Consider the following 12,255-nt stretch of genomic DNA (forward strand, 5'->3'; position numbering starts at 1 on the left):
GTCGACTATATATAGAACTTTTTACCTACACATTGAAAAAAGGAATAAATATGGAAAAGGGTGTCAGTGTTTAATATACAGTTTTATAAGACTGCTTTTCTCTTGATCAGCACATGGGTTTTTTGTTTTGTTTTGTTTTTTGTTTTTACTTCTTTGCAAATTCCACCTTTTTGTTGTTACTAATGAGAAAATATAGGACTGAATCCTAACTGGAAAACAGTAACACATATACACAGCAAAGTTATAGGGCACAGTCTTAAGCCATGGCCATTTAAAGACACAGGAAAATGCTTGTGTTCCAATGTTAAATAATGAAACCATGAGACAAAATCCTGTGATTCATCTGACTGAAATTTATAGTCATTCCTGTGTTTGTGTCCATTCAAGTCGGGTTCTGTGTCTCTCTCAAGCTTGAGAGCTATCTGGTCCCTTATCTCAGAGCTCCACTAAATGGCAGCCTCCCACTCAACATATAAGGCCCAATGCCTACATCAGAACATGAAATGGAACTCCTAGGGAACCTGGGTAGGGAGTCAGGACAAGAACCACATGGCCTGGGCAGGCACAGTGGCTCATGCCTGTAATCCTAGCACTTTGGGAGGCCGAGGCGGGCGGATCATGAGGTCAGGAGATCCAGACCTTCCTGGCTAACGCGGTGAAACCCCGTCTCTACTAAAAATACAAAACAAAAACAAAAAAACTGGGCGTGGTGGCGGGCGCCTGTGGTCCCAGATACTCAGGAGGCTGAGGCAGGAGAATGGCGTGAACCTGGAAGGCGAAGCTTGCAGTGAGCCGAGATCGCGCCACTGCACTCCAGCCTGGGCCACAGATTGAGACAACGTCTCAAAAAAAAAAAAAAAAAAAAAAAAAGAAACACATGGCCTGGTGCCTAGATTTGCTCTTCTCCAAGACCTTAGGTGTCAACATTTGTTTGTTTGCTTGTTTGTTTCCTTAGGCATGGATTCCTGAGGTCTGCCCCAATACTACAAGACAATTTGATATAAGAAAACACAGCAGATACAATGCTGAGTGAAGAAGAGTAGAAATGAGAAGATTGGTTGTGCAGATACTGAGTTCTTGAAAAGAGGAGATGCTTGATGAGAGTGAGTGGATTACACCCCGGTGTAATATCCAATGGAAAACAAAAACAAAATGCTAAGAGTGGAATAAGTTTACACAAATTGAGCAAACTGCTCAGTAGTTCTAGTTTCTGGTGGCTTTGTCTCTTCTTGGCCTTTTTTTGAAATGTGATGGGCGGGAGAATAGCACCTAGAGCAAAGTCAGTTGGCTTTTTCCATACCATACTGCCATCATGCGGAGAGAGTTTCATAGCATCCAAAGCCCTGAGCATTTCCTCCATGTGAGCCCTGGCAGTTGAGGAAGGAAAAGCCAGTGGAAGCTGAACAGGCCTGAGACACAATTTGATCTTCCTACCCTTTTCTCTGAGGCCTGGCAGAAGCAATGAACAAATGCAAAGTCTCCGTGAAGTATCTGCTGAATGAGAGACCAGGACTGAGCCAGCTGCTTCCAGGAAGTTTTGGCACAGGAAGTAGAGGACAGGGCTCAGTTTCCTCATAGTGGGGACAAGGCCAGAAAATGATACAGCCAAGTACAGACCCTTGGGGCGTTTATGTTAAGAATATGCCCTTGGGAGCTTTAGGCAACCTGGTTGTCCTTGTGTTGTGGGGCTGTGACATTTATAGCAGCAGTGTTGGATGGCAATAACAGGCCAATTCCAGGAGCCATCCAATGTCACTCACACGGTCCTCAATACACTAAAATTATAAACACCACTGCCTATAGCTAGAGGGATCACTGTAGAGCAGTGAGGATACATTGACATGCCTGTGTGGGCCAGATCATCTTTTAGGAGAGCCGATTTGCGAAAGTGGATGAAGGCCAAGAATGTAATGAAAGGACTAAGCAATTATCTGAGCACACAAGCCAGCAGCTTCTGTGACTTTATAAGTACAGGAGAAAGTCTTTTCAAGCCATTCTACTGTTTCAGCCTCCCAAGTAGCTGAGATTATAGGCATGTGACACCACGCCCAGCTAAGTTTTATATTTTCAGTAAAGGCGAGGTTTTGCCATGTTGGCCAGGCTGGTCTCGAACTCCTGACCTCAAGTGATCCACCTGCCTCGGCCTCCCAAAGTACTGGGATTACAGGCGTGAGCCACCGCACCCAGCCTTCAGTGTTTAATACACAGTTGTATGGCATTGCTTTTCTCTTGATCACCACATCTTTTTAACTTCTTTGCAAATCCCACCTCTTTGTTACTAATGTGAAAATATAGGACTGATTCCTAACTGATAAACAGTAACACACATACACAGTAAACTCATAGGACATAGTTGTAAGCCGTTGCAGTTTAATGAACCAGGAAAATGTTTGTGTTACAATGTTATATAATGAAACCGTAAAACAAATTCCTGGGATCTATCTGATTAGCATTTATAGTCATTCCTGTATTTGTGTACATGCAAGTAGGGTTGTATGTGTCTGTAAAGCTTGAGAGTTATCTGGACTCTTATGTTAGAGCCCCACTAAATAGCAGCCTCCCTCTCAACATACAAGGCCTACTGACTAGGTCTGAACATGGAGTAAAACTCCCAGGCAACCTGGATAGGGAGTCAGGAGAAGAAACACATGGCCTGGTGCCTAGATTTGCTCTCCTCCAAGACCTTAAATGTCAACATCTTTTTTTTTCTTTCTCTTTAGACATAGATCCCTGAGGTTGGTCCCCAATACTACAAGGCAATTTGATATCATAATAGAACACTGCAGACACAATGCTGAGTGAAGAAGAGTAGAAATGGGAAGACTTGGTTGAGCAGAAACTGAATTCTTGAAAAGAGGAAATGCTCGATGAGGGTGAGTGGATGACACCTCAGTTTAATATCCAATAAATGCCAAAAGTGGAATACCTTTACGCAAATGTAGCAAAATGTTAGGTAACCATAGTTTCCGGTATCTTTGTCTCTTCTTGGCCTTTTTTTTTGAAACGTGATGGGCGGGATAGGAGTGACTGGAACAAAATTAGCTGGCTTTTCTCGCACAATACTGCCATCGTGCGGAAATAGTTCCATAACATCCAAAGCCGTGAACGTTTTCTCCCTGTAAGCCCTAGCAGCTGCGGAAGGAAAAGTTGCCCAAGACAAGTTGACGTTCCTACCCTTTTCTCTGAGGCCTGGCAGAAGCAATGGACAAATGCAAAGTCTTAGTGAAGTATCTGCTGAGTGAGAGACCAGGACTAAGCCAACTGCTTCCAGGAAGTCCTAGTACAGGAAACAGAGGACAGGGCCTCAGTTTCCTCATAGTGGGGACAAGATTAGAAGATGACACAGCCAAATGCAGACCCTTGGGGCATTTATGTCATGAATATGCTGTTGGGAGTTTTAGGCAATCTGGTTGTCCCTGTGTTATGGGGCTGTGACATTTACAGCAGCATTGTTAGGTTGCAATGGACAGGCCAGTTCCAGGGACCATCTATCTGAAGCCAGTGTCATTCATATGGTCCTCAATACACAAAAATTCTAAACACTGTTGCCTACAACTAGAGGGACCTCTGTAGAGGAGTGAGGATACATTAACATGCCTATGAGGGCCAGATCATCTTTTAGGAGAGCCGATTTGCTAAAGTGGATGAAGGCCAAGAATGTGATGGAAGGCCTAAGCAATTATCTGAGCACACAAGCCAGCAGCTTCTGTGACTTTATAAGTTCAGGAGAAAGTCTTTTGTCATAATGGGACCCCGATGTCATCTCAGTTCTCTCAAGGAGGGCAGATAGGTGGCTCTTTCCTGTTCGATGTCCTTGAGAGGTATGGCATTGTTTAGGCCTGAGCAAATCATTATGTACTGCATCCAAGCTAGTATTTTCTCTAGCAGCTTCAAATCCATTTCCTAATGAAGATATCCAACCTTTGGTATGGAGACCTCCAGATACTCTATGACTCATAATTGAAGAATCAATAAGGGTGACTAAAAGTGTATGGGTGACTTGATCCTCATGACATTCTTCCTCAGAGTTTATTATCTTAGTATCTGAATTCTTAATGAAAGGAATTAATGTTAGTCTGGTTCTGCACTGTGACATTACAGTGCTTCAAGAGCTTGTTCAGGTATGACCTCTCCTGGCCTCTGAGGATTCAGGCAGGCATTCCAGGGTAAGGCATTCTAGGGTAGCCTGGCTTTTTTGACATCTTTCACTGTGTCTAATTGAGTGATGATCTGCATACGTAGATGCTATTGGCATGCACAAGTGTCTTGGAGACTCTCTGGGAAGCATTTCTCCGTGACCCTTGATATCTTACCTCCCCAGAGTATTTCACCTAAAGTAGAGTTAGACAACTGCTAAACTACCTCCTATGGAGGAATAGTTTGACCTGACCATTTTCTCAGAAGAATACAGATACCTGTGGGACAGTATCTCATATCTGAAGGTAGAAATGCTGATGTACCCAAACCTAGAATTCTTTAGGCTAAGTGATCTTTTATTCACTCCTTGCTAACTATGTTTAATAGAGGCTATGTGCCTGGGCAGTGGATGGAAGCCTGGAATGGAAATCACACCTAGCTGAATCACAGTGGTAGTGACAAGGAGGTTGAATGGTTTCTTCTGAAATGGAAGATAGTGCGGTGGGGCAATGAGCCTATCATTCCCATTTAGGTTGGATACATGTCATTCATCTGCACCAGGTAGTCCTTTTAGCTCTCACAAAATCTTAATTGCATTCTCTGTGTCCTCATAAACAGCCATTCCCTGCCTCTGATTTAGGGAGAAAAGCAAATTGTTGAACCTTGAGGATTGAACCTACCACACCATAAGATAAATAGCAAAGTAAAGTGTATTTTACTCTACTACTTTTTTTGGGGGGGTGGGGGGGTGAGGGGAGGGACAGAGTCTCGCTCTGTCACCCAGGCTGGAGTGCAGTGGCACAATCTCGGCTCACTGCAAGCTCCATTTCCCGGGTTCACAGCATTCTCCTGCCTCAGCCTTCTGAGTAGCTGGGACTACAGGTGCCCATCTCCATGCCCGGCTAATTTTTTGTATTTTTAGTAGAGATGGGTTTTCACCGTGTTAGCCAGGATGGTCTCGATCTCCCGACCTGGTGATCCGCCCGCCTCAGCCTCCCAAAGTGCTAGGATTACAGGCGTGAGCCACCGCGCCCAGTGTATTTTACTCTACTTCTAACATGTCATAACCTTAAACCAAACATACAGTCATGTATGTATTCTAGAGAACCAATATAAGCATTGTGATGCATCTGTAAAAATTTAAACAAAAAATGAATAGTGTCTATATTTCTAAAGGAATGTTTCTGAGTGTATATTTTTCAGATTTACCTTCATTTACACTGAAGGCTTGCGATGTTGAAAACAACGCTTACCATTTATGATATTCAAATGAATTCATCCTCCTGAAAGCTTTGTTAAAATACACACTTGATCTGCTCCAAACCACAATGTAGAGTGTGATCCAATTTCAATACAGATTTGTTATTTATATGAAATTAGGAATGTATGTATAGCCAGGCGTGGTAGCTCACACATGCAATCCCAGCACTTTGGGAGGCCAAGGTGATTGGATCACTTGCGGGGAGGAGTTCGAGAACAGCCTGGCCAACATGTCGAAATCCGTGTCTACTAAAAATACAAAACAATTGGGGCTGGTCACGGTGGCTCACGCCTGTAATCCCAGCACTTTGGGAGGCCTAGGTGGGCGCATCACGAAGTCAGGAGATCAAGACCATCTTGGTTAACACAGTGAAACCCTGTCTCTACTAAAAACACAAAAATTAGCCAGGCAAGTGGCATGCGCTTTTAGTCCCAGCTACTCAGGAGGCTGAGGAAGGAGAATCACTTGAACCCGGGAGGCAGAGGTTGCAGTGAGCAGAGATCACACCACTGCACTCCAGCTTGGGCAACAGAGTGAGATTCTGTCTCAAAAAAAAAAAAAAAACAAAAAAAACAAAACAAAAAAAAATCCAAAAACAGGTAACCAGGCCTGGTGGCGTGCACTTGTAACCCCAGCTACTCAGGAGGCTGAGGCAGGAGAATCACTTGAGCCTGGAGGTTACAATGAGCCATTTCACTCCAGCCTGGGTGATAGAGTTTTGGTCTCAAAAAAGAAAAAATAAAGTGTGTATGTGTGTGTGTGTATGTGTGTGTGTGTGTATATATATATATATATATATATATATATATATATATATATATATGTATGTATATATATGCATGGAAAAATCCAAATTTATTTATTTATTGCCTTGACAAATTGTATTGTAGTGCTTTTCATCTTTATCAGTACATTGATTGTTCTCACTCTTTGTCAAGCATTATTCTTTAATTAACTAGTGGGAGAATACTGTAAGACTTATATCTAAAAGACAAATTATAAAATACACACGCACACATACACACAAACAGACATACCCTCAGGAAATACTTGAAGAATATGTAGTGTAATGGGAACATGCTGAGTTTTTATGTTAAATGGCGAGACCAGGAGATGAAACTTTGAATAACCTTGATAGGAATTGAACATATGTAGTATGAGTATCATGCTATGTGGAGCATTTATGGCATGCAGTAATGACAGCTATCTGGTCCCTCCTCTATGCCAAATTGTTGCTTACAATGCAACACATGAGCTAAAACATGAAGAACTCCCTGGTTGTCTGGAAGGGGGGCCAGAACAGAGACCACCAGGATTTGTAAATCCTGCTGGTCTGGGAGACTCAAGCAATTTTATGCTTGTGCCTTCATCCCCAAATTTATCCCCGGAGGGAGACAGTTTGATGCCATGGAAAGTACTGGACCTATAAATCTGAGGTAAATCATAATCATATAGACTAGGTAAAGAGGATTTTAAATTTCTGAACAAATAAGATTTCTGATGAGGGTGGGTGGTTTAGGCCTTGGTTTGATTTCAGATGGAAAACAGAAGCAAAAGTGCCACAGTAAGACCTGATGACTCCAAACTGGGCAAAAAGCAAGGAAGCAATGTTTCCTTGTGCCTTTGTCTCTGGGTGGTGTTTTTTCAGACAAGAAGGGCGGGAGAAGAGGACTCCAAGACACCTGTTGACACATCTAGAGCACTACTGCCTCTGTGAGAACTTAGTTTAACGACACCCTACGCCCTATGCCTAAGCCATGTCAATGTCCTTCCCCTGAGGACAATCCTTCCACCTGTTGGGGAAGGTCTGGCCTGTGGGGAGAGGGAAGAGAGTTGAGCTCCATGCTGCTCATCCTTGCCTTCTCCTCTAAGACCACACTTTTGGAGGCCGAAGTGGGCAGATTGCCTGAGGTCGGGAGTTCGAGACCAGCCTGGCCAGCATGGTAAAACCCCATATCTACTAAAAATACAAAAATTAGCCGGTTGTGGTGGCAGGCGCCTGTAATCCCAGCTACTCAGGAAGCTGAGAATCGCTTGAACCTGGGAAGGGGAGGTTGCAGTGAGCCGAGATCTCGCCATTGCACTCTAGCCTGGGCCACACAGCGAGACTCCATCTCACACGCACACACACACACACACACACACACACACACACACACACACACACACACAAAGACTGGACATTGGCAGTGTCTTGGTATAGAACCTGGAGAGTGAAGGAAAGTAAATACTGTGAATGTCCCTTGGTAAAACCATGCTCCTTGTGCGCGGTACTGATGCTACCAGAGACCCAAAGACCCGTAGCAAGATGCCAGCATGTGAAAGCCTGCCAACTCTTGCTCCAAGGGGCAGGAACAGGAGACAGATGCCCACAAGAGCCTGCATGTGTGTTTGGGTGGGTTCCTGCTGTCCTGCCCGCAAGTTGGGGAAAGCAGGCCCTGCCCCGGAACTTCCTGTGCCAGGACTGCCTGGCAACTGCTGCTTCAATCCAAGCCCCTCACTCTCCAGGTTCTACACCAAGATACCACCAATGTCCAGGCCTCTCTTAAGACCTTAGAAGAGAAGCCAAGAAGACGTAGCCTGGAGCCCAATCCTCTTCCACCTCGGCATAGATCAGATCTTCCCCCACAGTGAGGCTTCCAGGGAAGGACGCTGTAATGGCGGATTCTGTGTTTAAACGATTTCCTCACGGTGGCAGTAGTGATTCACATTTTCATGAAAGCTCTGTCTAGGGGCCCTCTTCTCCCGCCTTTTCTGCCTGAAAAAACGCCACCCAGAGACAAAGGCGCCACCAAACATGGCCACCAGGAGATTTGTCCAGTTTAGTGCAACCTGGTCTTACTGTTGAATTTTTGCTATTTTCTTTCCACCTGAAAACAAATGAGGCCTAAACCACCCATGCTCCTCAGGAATCTTGTTCTTTCAGAAATTAAAATATACTCCTCGCTGAGTCTATCTGGGTATGATTTACATCACACTGTTACAGGTCCAGCAAGTTTCATGGCATTAAATTGTCTCCTTCAGGTGATAAATTGGGTGGATAAAGGTACAATAAGGAAAAAATATATCTGAAACTTGGAGAAGATCTTTGGCAAACAGTTTAAAAATCCTGGTGATCTTTGACCTGGTTCCCCTCTCGGACAACCAGAGAGTTCTTCATGTTCTAGAATCACGGGTTGCATTGTAGGAAAAAATTTGGTTTAAGTCATAGAGTGAGGACCAGAGAGCAGTCATTACTCCCTGCCATATATGCTCCACATGGCTTGATCCTCATAGTCCCTATGTTCATTTCCTGTAGAGATTACTCAGTTTCATCTCATGGTCTCAACATTTAACACCAGAACACAGCATGTTCCCATGCATCACATATTCTTCAGGCATTTCCTGAGACATTAGATGCTGTGTGTGGGGGGATGGATGTGTGTGATATGTTCTGCCCCTTGGAGCAATAGTTAGCAGGCTTTCAGGCAGTATTACCATATCATGGTCCTTTGTTGCAGCAGTATGAGAACACCAAACACAGGCCTGTTCCAGGTGTGATAAAGCAGGAGCCAGTATGTTTTCTGATAGTCTCAAGGGCATCTAGCTGTCTAGAGACTGAAAGGACCTAAAGTTTCACATCTTCTAGTAGAGTTGTTTTTTGGTTTTGTTTTTTTAGATGGAGTCTTGCTCTGTCACCCAGCCTGGAGTGCGGTGGAACGATCTCAGCTCACTGCATCCTCTGTCTCCCAGGTTGAAGGGATTCTCTTGTCTCAGCCGCCTGAACAGCTGAGACTACAGGTGGGATCCACCATGTTCGGCTAATTTTTGTATTTTTAGTAGAGACGGTGTTTCACCATGTGAGCCAGGCTGGTCTCAAACTCCTGACTTCGTGTGATCAGCTCGTCTTGACTCCCCAATGTGCTGGATTACAGCCTTAAGCGACTGTGCTAGGTCGTTCCTGTTTTTAAATTTTTTATTTATTTACTTTCTTAGTGTAGTTGTTACACATAAAGGGATGGGAACCAAAAGGAGTGAAAAGGATTGAAAATCAATCCACATTTTAAAAGTGCTTGTCTGTTGGAGGTAGCATTACCCATGATCTCACTTTGTTAGTGGTGGCAGAGAACCAAGTTACCCCGAGTAACAGGCAGCATGTCCATATAGGTTCAGAGGAACTTCAGTCCTTGCCTCCTCAGAAGAAAAAACTCAACTGAGGGGCATAAAGCAGAAAAAGAGACTGAGGCAAAATTCAGAGCAGGATTGGAAATTTATTTAACAGGCTTTAGAACAGGAAAGAAAGGAAAGAAAGAACGCTCAGAAGAGATCCAAGTGGGTGCCTGAATGGCCAAGAGAACAAAAAGACCTTTTAACCTTGATCCTGGGACCTTATAGGCTCGCCACTTTCCCATGATTCTTCCTTTAGGGTGAGCTTTCCGCATGCGCAGTGCTCTCCTTACCGTTTGGAATTGAGCACTGTGCAGTGTGTTCAGGGAGTTATACACATGCCCATCTGAGGCTTTTTTCCTTTTTCCTGGTGGCATGCACCTGGAATGTCATATTTCGCCATCTTTTCTCTTAATATGCATGCCCAAGAAGCTGCTTCTCCCTGGGGCCTGCATTCAATTCACACTTTTAATATTAACATGTGGACCATCAGGAGATTGCCTCTCCCGTGCTACCAAATTATCATTTTTTAGGGGCACAATGTGATCATTGCTGAACCATCAGGTGAGATTCCTATTGGTTGGGGGAGAGCCCTTTACTGCCCTGCTCATTGCCTATGTAACTAACTGTAACAACTTTGCTTTTTCATGTATGACTGTTGCATCAGGCAGATTTTGAAGAAGGATGAATGTTTCTACAAATTCAAAAACAGGTGACAAAAGTGACATCAGTGAAAATGGTGCAGTAGACACTTTCTGTTAGTCCATCTCTCCAGAAAAGCAACTCAAAACAATTAATAATGTATAATTAGAAGATCATTTTCTCAGCACGATATATGGGGCATTTATTAAAAACCTACAGCTAATAATATAGTCAAGAGGGAAAGACTGAAAGCTTTGCTTCTAAAATCATGAAGAGAAGAACATCCACTTTTGCCACTTCTATTGAACATTATACTTAAAATTCTAGCCCGGGGCATCAGGCAATGGAGCTATATAAAAGACAACCCAATTGAAAAGAAAAAATTGAAATTATTTCTCTTCACGAATGCGATGATCTTATAAAAAATGCTTAAAAATCCAGAAAAAAACAACATTAGAGCTAGTGAACAGTATCTCACAAGCACAGCAGGATAGAACATTAACTCGGAAAAATCAGTTGTAGTTTTATTTGTGTACACTAGCAATGAATAATCTGAAAATTAAGAAAGCAATTCCCTTTACAATAGCATCAAAATGAATCATATTTTTAGGACAATAGTTAATAGATGAAAGTCTTATACATTGAAAATCACAAAATATTGTAGAAGAAGTTAAAGATAACCCTGATTTTAAAAAAGGACATCCCATGGTAATGGGTTGGAAGACAAAATATTTTTAACATACCAATACTGCCCATTGAGATCTATAAATTTAATGCAATCCTTCTTATTATCCCAATGAGCATTGGTTGTTTTTGTAAAAAAGGAACACAAATTCTAAAGATCCTGTTAAATTGCAAGAGATCTGATAACCAATGTAAAGTTTGAGTAAGAAAAATCAAGGCGGAAGAGTCACACTTCTAGATTTCAAAACTTACTAGAAAAGCTAGAATAATCAAAGCAGTGTGATAATTAAGTAAGAATACACACAGTGATTAATGGAAGAGATGGAGAGTCTGGAAATAAACCCAGACATTGTCGTCAATTCATTTTTGACAAAGTTATTAAGGTCATTTCATGAGTAGTTAATAGAGTCTTTAACAAATAGTACTTAGACAACTGGTTATGCACATGCAAAAGGATGAATTTAGGCTGGGCACAGTGGCTCACGCCTGTAATTCCAGCACTTTGGGAGGCCAAGGCAGGCGGATCATTAGGTCAGGAGATCCAGACCATCCTGGCTAACACAGTGAAACCCCGTCTCTACTAAAGAATTAAAAAATAGCTGGGCGTGGTGGCGGGCACCTGTAGTCCCAGCTACTTGGGAGGCTGAGGGAGGAGAATAACGTGAACCCAGGAGGCGGAGCTTGCAGTCAGCTGAGATTGCACCACTGCACTACAGCCTGGGTGACAGAGCGAGACTCCGTCTCAAAAAAAAAAAAAAAAGCAAAAATTATCGGGTGTAGTGGCATGTGCCTGTAATCCCAGCTACTGGGGAGGCTGAGGCAGGAGAATCGCTTGAACCCAGGAGGCAGAAGTTGCAGTGAGCCGAGATTGCCCCACTGCATTCGAGCCTGGGCAACAGAACAAGACTCCATTTAAAAAAAAAAAAAAAAGAGAGAGAGAGATATCAAAAAGATAACCAATGGAAGAAATTTGAAAACACCTTAAGTGAAAGAGACAAGACTAAAAAGACCACTTACTGAGATGATCAGTAGTGAGGGAAAGTAGATGAATGTTTGTCAGGGGCTGGGCAGAGAGTGGAATGGGGAATGACTGCTTAATGGGTCCAGGGTTTTCTTTTGTGGTAATGAAAATGCTTTGCCAATAGATAGAGATAGTGCTTGCACTGCATTGTGAATGTACTAAATGCCACTGAATTTCACACATTTTAATGGTTAATTTTATGTTATGTGAATTTTACCAACTCAGTTTTAAAAAGTGCCAATACTTTTAAAGCTGTCATTATTTCCATGAATAATTAATTCTATTTGAAAAGTACTCAAGTTATCAGTGAAGAAAACTTGTTTTAACTATTATACTACAAGGTGGCCTGATATGGTGCCTCATG

The 12,255-nt window shown here is 42.9% G+C and overlaps 1 long non-coding RNA gene across 2 annotated transcripts in view; it reads left to right on the top strand.

The window, feature by feature from the left end:
• LOC105481435 (uncharacterized) overlaps nt 1–12,255 on the top strand; it is a 133,141-nt gene that overhangs the window by 56,650 nt on the left and 64,236 nt on the right. For both annotated transcript variants that reach the window (XR_986941.3, XR_011618300.1), the window contains exons 6-7: nt 956–1,103; nt 2,721–2,873. This is a non-coding gene — a long non-coding RNA (uncharacterized lncRNA). The remainder of the gene's footprint in view (nt 1–955; nt 1,104–2,720; nt 2,874–12,255) is intronic.

Source organism: Macaca nemestrina, chromosome X (genome assembly GCF_043159975.1).
Source record: "Macaca nemestrina isolate mMacNem1 chromosome X, mMacNem.hap1, whole genome shotgun sequence".
In the NCBI taxonomy this organism is placed as follows: Eukaryota; Metazoa; Chordata; class Mammalia; order Primates; family Cercopithecidae; genus Macaca; species Macaca nemestrina.